We start from the raw sequence: 13,452 nt of genomic DNA, 5'->3' as shown, positions 1-13,452 counted from the left end.
AATGGATAGTTCTTGTCAAATTATCAAAACCAGGAAGAAGTGTGCTGACTTCGTACATGGTCTAGTAGGAGTTTGTTTTTTTTCCCGGCTGGCTGTAATAATAATTCAGCCTGTTCTTTACTAGGGCTTCTGTTCCTGAATGCGTGGAAGGAAATCCTCTACTCGGGAAAACTCTCCAAGCATGAAAAAAAAAAATGACGTTTCCTTTGTTGCAGCTTCAAAATGAGGTGGAAGGATCCGATCTCAGGGGCGGACGAGATGTCCTTAGCGTCCGCCGCCTGCGGCTGGTGGGGCTGCCCCGGGTGGGGGTTGTGCAGGCACTTGCCAGCAGCCTCCGCCGTTTGACACGACCCAAGGAAAGCGTGTTTTCCAACCCTTTCCACATCCGTTCTCCAATCCTAAGTGTGTGTTCCCCTTAGTTTATATTTTCCAAATTGTTCCTTACTTGGCTGCTTCTGGACTAGAATTGGGGATTTGTTTGAGCAATCATGGGAAAACCCTTGTTTTGTTACAACCCCGTTTCTTACGTGAGCGTCCCATCGCAGTAAGAAACTCATAACAATATTTTAGAGCCTTTGGTGCCTTTCATTCCAGGATCTTGAAGCTTTCTGCCTGCTAACGCTGCCTCGCCTCCTTGTGAGGTGGAGGGCTCTTGTGTTCGGCCCGTGAAGAAAGCGAGGTCGGGAGGGACTAGGTCATACCCGATCGCTGCCTGAGTAAGAGCTCCAGCAACCACCTTGAGCATCAGACGAAGCAATTCCTCCCGGAACTCGGGCACCGTATGTCAGTCGTCTGGAGAGGAGACGAAAAGCCTTCACCATGTCACCATGCGAAGAGAATCGCACAGACCCCGTGTAGATCGGTGACGTTCTGGGTCCCCTCCTCTCGTATGCCTGCGGTCGTCGCAAAAAACTCCTCTAAGCTGGTGCCCCCAGCTGTGACAATACTGAGTAGATGGCAAGTATCTGTGTTGTTCTAACCCGCAGTGCGTGGAGTGGGTGCGGAGCTTGGCTCTACTTGTAGTTTCTGATTCTCTTTCCTGAACGTCTGGCGTAAATAAACACTGTCGCTGTAGAAGAATTTAAAGGGGTATTTTCGGTATTTGTGCTGAAATGCCTGGTTTTGGTCCAGGCAAATAAGAATGTATATTGTTGTGTTTGACTTCTCACCCTGCCAAGGGAATACTTCACTGTGAGAGTGGATTCACTCCTGGGAGCAGCACTAGCTGGAGCAAACCCTTGGCAGTAACTTGGGGCAGAGATGAGCTGTTGGAGACTTGATCTTGGCAATTCAGTGATACCTGAGAACCCAAACCCGGGAGCAGATAGAGCCGGCCTGTTGCCGAGGGCTCTGCTGTGACGAGCTCGCAGGAGTATGTGCCCATGGGGAGGCTGAGCTAAGGGGGGGAACCTGATTTACCCTGCCGAGAGGGTCTGAAGTGGTTCGGGTTTTGCAGCACGTGGAGTTTCTGAGCTGCTTTTCCGTGACAGCGTGGCTCTTGAGGGGAAGGTTGGAAGTTGTTTTAAGTGAGTTTGGCTTAAAAAAGCCCAAAAACAAATCATCTTTGTTAAAGGTTCGTTGAAACCGAAAAGCGTAGGTAGTGGCAGCGAGGAGGGGGTCAGCACTGGGGGCTGTGGCGCAGGGGCTGGCCTGCAGGTCGTGCGAGCGTCTCTAGGAGACGCTTGACCAGGTTCCTGGCTGTGCAAGGAAGGGAAAAATGAAATGGGTTGGAAAACGTCCTCTTGCCAGCGAGGTAAGAGGGAGAACGATGATGAACAGGGCTCCTAATGCTGCTCTGCCACGGCTTGTTCGTGGGCTGACCCCAGGGCCGGTGTGGAAACGCTGGCGCTTGGGAAAGCGACGGGGGGAGAGAAAGGAACTGGGGATAGGAGCTGTATTGCAATCCGTCCTGTGCTGATGGCAGCTGGTGTCGGGTTATTTTGAAACCGGTCCCGTAGCCTGCGATTAAGCTGGGTTTTCTCAGGCCGTGAGAGCTGCTGATCCTTGGTCAACTGTTCCCCAAGGACAAAGCTGAGGTCGCTTGGTTAACGCACTTGACTTCTGACCAGGGATAAGCACGAGCTGCAAAACTTAAAACCATATCTTAAGCTCTCCATACCTGTTGGCACTCGGAGCTGGATTTTGAGTCAGCCTGGACTGCTGGTTGCAGCCCCAGTGCCTGAATGCTCTTTTCTCTCTGCTTTCTTAGAGCAGGATTTTGGTTTAGGTTGAGGTAAATTGGGACTGTGAAAGGGAAGGCTCCTGTGTGTGCCACCTACCTCTTCTGTTCCTTGCTCTCTGTGTGCCTATGTATGCAATATATGTAAATATATGTGTGTACTTACATAGGCACACAAAGAGGTTCACAATTGTTCGAAATACTGCGAGCCATTAGCATGAAATTGCGGAGGACACTGAAAGTCTGTTCACAGTAGGTTGTAAAGGCTAAAAAAAAAAATCAGGAATTTGCAGTAGAGAAAATTAAAAGCTTTTGCTTTACTCTGAATAAATAATCACAGGAAATACTGTGGGAGAAATTCGGATGTGCAGCTACAGTAGGGAGAGCAGCTGGAGCTCTGGATGCTGCCTGGAGAAACAGCGGTTAGGCGGAACAGGGGGAGGCAGCGCTAATAATACCGTTTGCCTTTTCTTAGAGCTCGTGCCTTGTTACTGGCACCTGACGCTTTCAGCACTGGTGTGAAGAGGGTTGGGTGTTCCTACAAAACGAGATGTTTACTCGAGCAGTTCTTGGGCAGCGTGTCCCGTCCGCCTGCTCCTCCTCACGGCTCTGAGGAGCTCCCATGAGCATCTGCACCTGGGAATTTGTCTGGAAAGAGAACTTATTTTTGATTTATAGCTTTTTTGAGTTCTCCTCTAGCCCTCCTATCTGCTATTACCAATTCTGTAATTCTGTACCCTTTTGTTTCCTAATCTGTAATTTGAATTGCCTGCTAAATTTAAAAAACAATGACTTTTCGTTTCCCCCCAGGCTGTTTGGGGGAGAGCTTTTCTTCAACGGTTTAATGTTTAAAATCTGGGGGAAGAAATTTGTAAGGGAAGCCTCTGTCAAAGAAGAAACTCTGCTTATGTTTTCAGAGCTGTTGTCTGTCAGAACGTAAGAGAATCAGTAAAAGGTTTGTGCGTGTCTGCCATTGTTATTTAGGGAGAAACAAGGCAAACCAAAAGAAGTGAGAGTCACCGTGGTTATTGAAGTTCACAGAGCTGCTGCGAGCCTGAGAGCAGCGAAGAATGTGTAACAGATCCTCGCACATGTGACTGGGATGGAGTCTATTTAAGTCTCCGTAAACATGAAATTATGACATACACGCCATGGAGATGGGGCTGGCGAAGTCCTTGTCTGACCTGGGTGACTGCCGCTGGGCCTGCACCTCCCTGGGAGGACCGGGTGCATTTGAACTTACTGCAGAACATCCCCCTGCTGGAAGCTGTTTATGGAAAGGGAAGTAGGTCAAGCAGGAAAGAAGCTGCTCGGTGTGTTACCAGGTAAGAGGGAAGGTGCTGTGAGTTGCTGTAGTAATACCTTGGGGACGTGAGAGCACTTCACGATGAAAGCACCTAGGAAAAAAATCACCCCCAATCCCATGTTTTCTTCTGTACAGTCCAGATTTGAAATAAAATCTTTTTAAAACAGATGTGTGGCTGAGACTTGGATCCTATCTGCAAAATTAAGGAAAAAAAGCATCTCAGTTGTGAAAGAAGGAGGGAAAAAAAGATGTGGGAGCAATGGGTTATGTATCCTCTGCTTTTGCACGCGTCAGGTGGTACCTGCATGGGCCAAGGCTGCGGTGGGGACGGAGCTGGTCCTGCCCCAAACCTTCTGCTGGAGCCTGCCTCGGCCATGCCCTCGTGCTCCTCTCCAGGAGCTGTGTCCCACCCGTGCTCCCTGGGACCGTCCCTGGCACCTCTATGTCAGCCCTGAGCCTGCACCCCCGGTGCCAAGGTCAGTGACGTTCCCCACCCTGGATGCTTCATTCCGCCCCCAGACCCAAGGGCGGCCGCAACTCTGTCCTGGGGTGGTCTCTCCGTGTCCAGCACCCCTGTTGGGTGCAGCTCACTGCAGGGTGGCTCCGGCAGCCTCCTTGGGATCCAGAGCCCATGGCCAGAGGCGGGGAGCGGGCAAGGAGAGGGCTGTGTGCTGGAGCTCATTGGGACAAGCAGCAGCCTGCCCGTGCAGGCAGAGGGTGCCGGCAGCGGGGAGGAAACCCAGGACTGATCCTGGGGGCTGGGTGAGAAAGTCATTCAAGGAGGGAGAGGGAAAACATGGAGGAAGAAAAGACCAGCAGGATCCTGCATTTATTTAATTCCTGATTTTCTCATTCTGCAGGAGAGGGGATCGATCCTGTGCGTGCCTTCCTCTCCCTCCTGCATCATGTAGCCTATTGGCCATGCGTTGCAACCCTCCTCCTGCTCCCTTTAGCCTGTATTTTCATATCTCCCTAGGGAATAATCTACTCCTAGTCCTGGTCTTTGGGAAGTTTGAGGGGTTTTGTGCCAAGACTAAAAATGAAGTGGAAGGAGCAGCATCCCTTCATAATCCTTTTACAGCACAGGAAAGGTCCTCGGTGGAAAGCTGTGCCTGACGAGGGGGTTTCGATCCTTGCTGGCATGTTACTGCTGCTCAAGAGCCAAGGAAAACTCCCAACCCCCAAAAATCAGTTCATTTCCCCCATAAAAATGCAGCCATGCCCCACGTTGCGTGGCTGGGCAGCTCTGTCAGCAGCCAAGTGTTGGTGCCTGCGGTGGAAGTTTTGGCTGGAGATGATGTTTTTGGTTTTGCTCTTGGCCTCCTGAACATAAATCCAGGATTGGCATAGAAGAGTAGGAAGGCAAGAAAAACTAAACTATGTAAAATTTCATCCGTGGGCTATTTGCTGTTAGAGAAAACCAGGAATTCATGCCCCTGGTTAAGCTCATAATGGTGCGCAACCTGCTTTTGGGGTAGATCATAGTCTGAGATCTGGCCGTTCTTTTTATTCTCCCCACCATTTTTCAAGTGATGTTCTTGCGTTTTTCCCTGCCTCAGACATGGCTGTTGGCGTTAAGGCTGCTCTGTGCGATCGTCCTGCCCTTGAGACGAGTCTCAGCCCAACTGAGCCGTGGCAGGAGTTTGCTGGAGCAGCAGGCTCCCCACGAACACCGCTCCCTCCACCCCGGGTCGGCACTACGGCTGCGGGAGATTCCAGCTGTGATTTATGTCCCACATACGTCGTGCTGCATTATATGTTCAGGGTAAGGTGCTGCGTGTCATCCCGTCTTGACAACTGTGGGATTTAGACGAAATAATGCATCCAAACGCGTGTTTTCTTTTGTTCCATTGATACTTAGTTGGTAGCAGAATTACACAAGGAGAATCAGTGAGGTCTAGGTCCATAAGAAAAGCAGGATCAAGCCTTTATTTTGCAACGTTAAAGCCTAAAGGCTCAGTTTCGCTCGTGTGCTGGTGCTGCGTTTCCTGGGCAGGGGTGAGGTACCCCCCGGGTGGCAGAGGGGAGGGAGATCAGCCTGAACAACTCACAAGCTATAAAATCCTTTGACTTGGATTTCAAAAAGGAATGAGATACTGTTAGGATCTGTGTAAGAGCTTCAATGACGTGGATAACTGGGGTGGTGGCCTCCCTTCCCCCATGAATTTGTGTATATGAGGTATGTCTCGGTAACAAGCAGTTGTGTTTTCTGCCTCGTGGCAGTCTGGCTTCTGGAAACTTGATATTTCTAGGTATTTCAGCACTAGAACGCGTCTCTCCTTACAAGCTCCTGAATTTGTGTTTACACAGCAGACAATCAGCAAGACGTGGTCCGTGTGAACGCTTTTCGTCAAAGACGCTTACAGAAGCAAACGGAACGCTCGCGCCGGGTTCACGGTTGGGAAGTGGGAACAGAAGGAGGCTCCAACAGCGATGAGTCAATGCAGCCATGAAGCGCCTGTTTATTGGTAAATAAAGGCTGGCTGCCCTGGCCTGCTTCGAAGCCCGCGTGCCCCCAAGGAGTTTGGAAAGTGGTGATGCAAAGTGATGAGTCACAGTTTAGAACAATAGTTTCTTGTGAAATGACTCAGGATAAAAGGCAAACAGGTTTTTCAAGAAGCTGAAGCTTATGAAATTATAAAAAGGGAATAAAACAGGACATCTTTAACCCTGTGTTGGAAGTATTAAATCTTCCTTGAACTAGAAGCTCTGTTAGGTATGAAGCGATATGATAATGTCCTCTTTATTATAGATAACCCTGTTTCCTCCGGTGAGGGTGGAATATGCCACTCCGTAGCTTCTGTGGTCCCACATATGTCCATTTTGGGTATTCTCTAGAGTTTTATTGCAGCAATTATCACTTTAGCAATCTGACTGCAAATATGTACAATTTTTTTAAAGGATTTTAATTAAATCAGAATAATTAGGTAAAGGGGAGGGCAAGCGGCAGTCTGTCACTAAACCCACTGTAATCAGACTAATCCAGCAAGCCAAAAAAATGATTTATTTCCTTTCTTGCACTGCATGTAATCACATCATGAGTAGTGGATTTCCTAATGCCCTCCCTCAGCCCTCTGTGTCCTGCACCTTGCTGAGTTTGTCTGAAGGAGGAGGAAGCTCAGGTCTTGCCCAGGGCTGCTGGCATCTCCCCGCTCCTTATGGCTTGTGTTCAGAGTCTGGAGGCTTCCTTTTAGCGGGCCATGCCTCGGTGGGTTCCTGCTCTCCCTGCTTTCCATCCATAGGTGGCAGCAGGCTTTAAAATCTTTAACCTCTCAACAATGATGTTTTTAAGAGCTCAGGGACCTGTGCAATGATCTCCAGGACTTCAGTGACTGGAGGTGGTGTAAGAGGAATGAATTGTTGTCAAGGAACAACACCTCCTTCCCAGCCCTTTGCTGAATTGCTCTGTGAAGACAAATAGCAGAAAAGTTGGAACTGGATGGTCTTTAAGGTGCATTCCAACCCAAACCATTCTGTGATTCTACAGAAGTCAAATTCGGGGGTAAGAAAGGGCAGATGAGCACATATTTTGGGCCCTTGCAAAGAGCAGTGATTTTGTTACCTGGTAAGTTACCTGGGAAAATTAACGTGATGAGCATCTTTCCCTTGTACATGGGTGAAAATAGTCATATTTGTGGTGCAGACTTCAGCTGCTTTGCTCAAATTTGCTTTTGCATTTTTTGTATGTCTCTGCCTGCATTTGGGGACCTCCTCTCTCCCCGGGGTGAAGCCTGGGTCCGCTTCGGGCATCACCATCGAGCAGGCTCAGCAGAGAGGGGACACAGCGATAGCTCGGGGCAGGGTTTGCTGCTCAGGCTCTAGCAGCATACGGAGTGCGATCTGCTCCATGGGGATGATAACACAAGGGGTGCTTGGGATCTCTGTCCCGGCGCTTCCACCTCCAGCATCATCACACCGTGGCTGCCCTGAGCTCGGCAGTGCCATGAGCCAGGCTTCTCCAGCCTCCCCATCCCACATCCCCTTCTGAGGATGGGGCAGATGAAGGTCAGCAGCAAGCTGTCTCTACACAGCAGTTTTAGGTCGCTTGCCCTGCTTGCAGATCCACGGTAGCATGGCTCAGCACATCCCAGGGAGCGCGGTGCCACACGCTGAGCGTGCTGCAGTGACTCCTTCTCTCCAGTTTGCCTTTTATTTTGCGGCGTGCTGCACCAGGCTCACCCACCCACATCAGAACTTGTTCACAAGGACCAGCCAAAAGGTGTGAGGGCTGCAGGGCTGAGGGGTCAGCGGGCTCCTTGTGAGGGAGGATGAGGGAAGCACTTGTGGAAGGGGAATTGTATCTTCTTCAGGGTGAACAGTAAGTGAAACTCCATTTCTGTCCTCAGCCTTCATTTTCTGATCCCATACATTAAAGTACATGCTGGTTTGTATTTAACTTTTCCTAGCAACGTGCTTAAATATGTGTGTTTCACGCAGCTTGCTCGCAGAAAGCAAGGAGGTGATTTCACTCCATGGAGGTGCAGTGCCGGTGCCACCACCGGGACATGGGGACCCGAGGCTGTCCTGGGCATTATCCCAAGCTGCTGACCCACGGACCGCTCCATCCTCGCGGCAGAGCTCTGAAGTGAAGCACGGCTGCTTGTTTACAGCCATTAGCTGGCGTTGCAGGTAAAATTACCCCTATTTTGACACCTCTCAGAAGCCAGCAGCGATGAGTGATGGCTCATCCAGAGGAGCAGCGGCTCCACTCAGACTGCCGTTGACAGTTGCGGATGACAGGAATATGAGGGCTTAATTATTATACAATTAAGTTGAAGTGATCATCTTATGGCTGTTCAGTGTCTAACAGAAAATGAGCTGGTGATCTCCATCTAGTTTGCAGTGGCCTTTGGTTAAAAAGCACGAGCATGCGGTGTGTGAGTGGGTGCTGGCATCCTGGGGAGAAAAAGGGGGTCAGGGACAGGGGTCCTGCCTGGATGGTGGAGGTCGCGTGGAAGACTGGGCGTCTGCGGTGTTCTGCCCAGGCTGGGGTGGCTTTCTCCCTTCCCCACTCCAGGAAATTCCCAAAGAATAACTTCCATGTCCGGTTATTCTGTTATTAGCTATTCCTTGTGCTAACTCCTGGCTTGTTTACCCCAGCAGAACAGTGGCTCTGGGTGCAGGGGTGTTGCTGTGCATGCAGCGGCTGTCCTCCCAGCTGGGCTCGCTGCAGTCCTACCTGGACCGAGGTGGGAGGGTGGGGAACCCTCAACCTCCATCACCCTTGCTGGTCCGGACTCCCAGCACCCAGGAATACCAGCCACAAGAAAAATATTTACAAAAAAGACACTATTCAAAGCACCAATGTGTACCCCAGCTTCCTGATAGCACTCCAAAATCATATTTCCTTGGAAGCAGAGGTCAGAGGGATGGTCCCTGCCCAGGATGAGGGCCAGGCACAGGGACCCTGCTCTGCTATGAGCTGAGCCTCGGCGATGGCTGATACCACAGGTTGTGACTGTAAAGGATGTGAGTCAAGACCTCTCTTCCCATGTGGAACTGGATTTTTCAACCTTAAATTCTATGAATAGAGCTTTTCCTGCAAGATATTCAATATAGTCATCCCTGTAAGATGATCTTATAAGGCTGAAAACCTTTTCATTTTGGGTAGATGCAGATGCTGGCACTGGTGGGATGCTCAGCCTGAGAAGCTGCCACGCCCGCAGGTAGGAGCTGCGTGAGGAGATGCTCTTTAATCCGGCAGCTTTGCCACAGTTTTGCTTTTTGGTGGCGGTTGATGCCATCCGGCCTTGTTTTCTTGTTTTCCTCTCAGCAAGAGCGGCGTAGGAAACATCAGAACAGCTGTTTGGCTGTGTTTGTGCGTTAAAGGCATTTCACGTTGGGGTTCACATCTGTGTTAGGAAAACCAGAGTGAGGTATTGCAGGTTATTGAGGGAAATTTACAGTTTAAGCATCGCACTTAGTAGAAACCCCTTCTGCTCAGGCTTGGGCTATCACTGTGTTATTCCCAGCCTCCATCTGTCCCTGCTGCTCCGATGCGCTGAGTGCCTGCAATTACTCGCAGAAGTAGTTCAGGCTCTTTTCGAAAGCACCCATTTCCCTCCAGCTCGAGCTGTCCATGGCTTTCATCCGAAAAAGATCATGTAATCATAGAATCATGGAATGGTTTCGGTGGGAAGGGACCTTAAAGCCCACCCAGTCCCCCCCCCTGCCACGGGCGGGGACCCCTTCCACTAGACCAGGTTGCTCCAAGCCCCATCCAGCCTGGCCTTGAAATCTGAAAGATGCCCAAGTGCTTTCGGAGCTGTGTGACTCTGAGCCGCGGGACGCAGCTCCTGGGCAGCTGCAAGGGGATGTTCTTTCTGGGAGCGTTACGCTCCGTCTCTCCGGCAAGTGCTGCTTTATGTTTATCAGCACGATTTCTCCGGGTAAACCATGTGGGCAGGTAACTGCCGTGCAGCCGAGCAGCGTTCGTACCTACCAGCGCCCACAAATTTCAGTGTCTCCCCACCCTTCCCCTGCAGTTTGCTGCGGCGGTTGCTCAAATCATGGCTCATGGTTCCGTACAAGTGCCGAGGCTGGGAGCTGCCCCTTCGCGTGTACAGTGACGTGGGAGGGTTTCTCCAGCTGCTCCCAGGATATCCCAGGGCAACAAAACTGCTCTGCAGGCACTTGGTATGATCCCCGTGGCAGCTTCAAACCAGCCCAGTGGCACTGTGCTTCCCAAAAATGCTTTCCTGAGCGCTGGGACATCTGGCCGGAAGCACCGGTGGGGTGTTCATCCAGACCTTTGCCAGTGACCTTGCTGGGGCCTCGTATTCCTGCAGAAAAGAGCAATTCCCACGTGCTGCTACCACGAAAGCCACTCCTCCATCTCCGTGCACAGCCCCGCATCCCTCTGGGTCGCTCCTGTCCATCCCAGGGATGGCTGTGCCAGGTGAGCTAGAGTGGGCCGGGCAAGCGCTACCCACAGCAGGTTGGGTGTTGCTGTTTCTGTTATTTTTGGGTTTCTTTTGCCAGGTCCAGCCTAGCTTCCACCCACCGGCTTGCCGAGTGCTGAGCCACCAGGACGGACTCATGGGGACATCCTGGTGTCATTTGGAGGAGCAGCAATGGCTTCGGCATGTGCTGCAGCGCTGTCACCTGCCTCTCGGGCTGGAGTGCCACCGTGCCATCAAACTGGAATTGTACCACTTGGGAAGGCGTAAAGTCATTGCGGTAACGTCTTCACGTTGTTTTCCTCATTGAGCAAAGGGCATGGGGAGGCTGATGGTCCTGGGGCTGCGGCGATGCTGAGCATCCGGGTGTGCCTCGAGGGGGTCCCTGTCCCCATCCCCATCCCAATCCCTGCTACTGGGGTGGGAGGGTACTCAGCAGTGGCAAGGGGAAGCTCTCTTGGACCAAAGCCCCTCTCCACCCCACCAGACCCAACACCAACTGCTCGGAGAGCTGCCTGTAACTCGGGGAAGGGGGGAGATGAGCCCCAGTTTTTCTTTCTGAAATCAGCTGGCTCAGATTGACCGCAAAGACCAAAAAAAATATGAAGCCTTCTGAAAAGCAGCATCCTTTCGAGCAGTGCTGGTGGCTGTCGAAAGTGTGGTGGGGCGAGGAAGGAAGGAGGGGGCCGGGTGCTGCCAGGAAGCCAAACACGCCGAGTTTGGCTGGCTCCCTTCGGCAGCGTGTGGGCAGAGCGCCGGGATCCTGCGTCTCGGGCTGACACCGGCTGCGTGTTGCGGAGATGACTCATGTGTTGCATGGGGAAGATGATGGTCCCAGTGTTGTCGAGTGATGCCTTCCCCTCCTTCCCCTTCCCTGGGTGAAGGTGGCAAAACTGTGCCAAGGGGAGCTGGTGACCCCAGGGAGCGGAAAGGCAGGGGCTGAGCCCTGACTGGGACGGGCAGAACCGCGGGCTCCTTGTCTGGGTTAGGAAGGAGGCGCTACACTCCCTGCCTTGACAGTTTGGGTCCATAATTGCACATGCCGGAGTGGGATACGGGTATCCCCCTGTGCTGCTGAGCTGCACCGAGCATGCAGCAGGGCTCAGGCTGGGGAATTTGGGCCAGTCATTAGAGGAGCAGAGCTGGGGCTGGGTTGGCCATTTCAGTCTGGGCTTTTCCTTTAGGTTTACATTTGATGGTGTCACAGGATGAAAACCAAATTCCTCCGTGGAGGAGCTGGGCCTGTTGGCATCCTGGCTCAAATTGGGTCCAGGAGCAGCCTAAAAGGGGCTACAGCACCGGCAGGAGGCCAGGCTTGGGAGCAGAGGGATTGGACTGTCGGAGGTCCCAGGCGGGTCCAGGGTGGCAGCCCTCCACAGCCTTCTGTCCCCGCGTGTGGGTGTACGCCTCGCCCAGCTTTTGCTGTTTCAGGTCCCCCCCGCCATGAGTTTCATTCTGACTTTCAGGTTGGGATGAGTCAATCTCGGAGTAAAACGTAGATGAAACCGCTGCCTGCGGCAGGGTTTCTGCTTGTACCAGCTCCAGGGAGCATCCTTGGGGGGGGACAGCCCTGCACTGAGTGCCACACCCCACAGGGGACACAGCCTCTGCCCCACATGACCTCCTGGGAAAGGCAAAGAGACACGAAGTGAAGTGAAGGGGATGGGGATGTCCTCAGCGAGCTGCAGCAGCTCAGTCAAACCAGGTTTAGTTGATGGCTGAGTCTGGGAGGTGTCTCAGTCACTGCTATTCTTTCCTCCCATTCCATGAGCTAATTCCTTACTTATTTACTCCAGCAGTATAGCCCTTCAGATTCACACAAGCCCTAGTCATCGACCCTTTCCCTGTCCCCTGATTCCCTCATTTCCAACAAATCCCTTTCATTGATACCCACCAGAAATGCAAAATAAGTTTGTACATGCATGATGGGTTCGCTGCTGCCAGCCCCCGGCATCCCATCTCTTCTTCAGCAGCCGGCAAACGATACTTTCAGCCTGGGAAATCAGCCAAAATGTGATTTTTGCAAGGGTCCAAGGACGTGTCCTTCTGGCTAGCAGGCGGTGCTGCCCTTGGGCTTGTTCGGCCACGCAGTCGTTAGTGTAAGGTAATGCTGTTTGCTCAAGCAGGCGGTGTTGTCCACTTAATATAAGGAGATGGGAATCCTCAGCTATGCCAAAGGTTTTATGGAAGTATTAAATCCATAAAAAAAGACAGCGAGCAGTCTCATAAGCCGGTAAATGGCATCCTATGTCCCCCCATTAGAAAGCAGACACTTAGATCAAGGTTAATATTTCATTTGGGAAATAAATCTGCTCTTGCTGAGTTCATAAAAGCAGCCAGGCCCAAGGGAATCCCTGCAGATCAGCAGTTCCCCAGCTGCCAGGAGTTTGGAAAAAAATAGTCCCCACTACAATTAATACAAGAGGCAGCAGCGCTGTGCCCCTCGTCTTCGCTTGTGCACGGTCCCGGTGAAGATGGGCTTGGCTCATGGTGGGGATGGGGTTGTTCCTGGGTGATGAACCATCCCAAAGGTGACGTGTTCTCCCGTTGGGTGTGTTGGCCTCTTCCTCCCGCACCCCGAAGGGGAAGCAGAGCCGCTGGCAGAAACCAGCATCATTGGTGCTGAACAAAAACCAGAGAGGAAAGAAAGGGGAGAAAAAATAATCTATTAGTTTATCCAGGCCATTTTCCCTAGAATGAAGAGAGAAACATTTTTCAGCATCTTGTCCAGACTCTGAGTTTTGCTGGCTATCGGGGCATTAGGTATTTCTGACAGGAGCTGCAGTCGCTCCTGATCTTCCCTGCCACTTCCTGGGGTGTTCCAGCCCAAAACGCTCCTCTCAGTGAAGTTTACAGCCTTCAAACATACATTTAATTTTGCTCTTAAGGGACCTTAGCCAAGATTTCCCTTCTCTTTGAAGAATATCAAAGAAAAACACCATGAAAGCTGAGCAGTTTACCATTACTCTCCTGTTATTTACCACCAGACCCAGATGCAACCTTGCAAGCAGAGCTGCAAAAGGGACATTTTGATACAGACTTTTCTGGGTTTCCTGGTGGTTTTGTGC

This window comes from Eurypyga helias, unplaced genomic scaffold, assembly GCF_000690775.1.
Source record: "Eurypyga helias isolate BGI_N326 unplaced genomic scaffold, ASM69077v1 scaffold8236, whole genome shotgun sequence".
In the NCBI taxonomy this organism is placed as follows: domain Eukaryota; kingdom Metazoa; phylum Chordata; class Aves; order Eurypygiformes; family Eurypygidae; genus Eurypyga; species Eurypyga helias.
The sequence above is the reverse complement of the archived record's forward strand: the minus strand, read 5'-3'. Positions refer to the sequence as shown.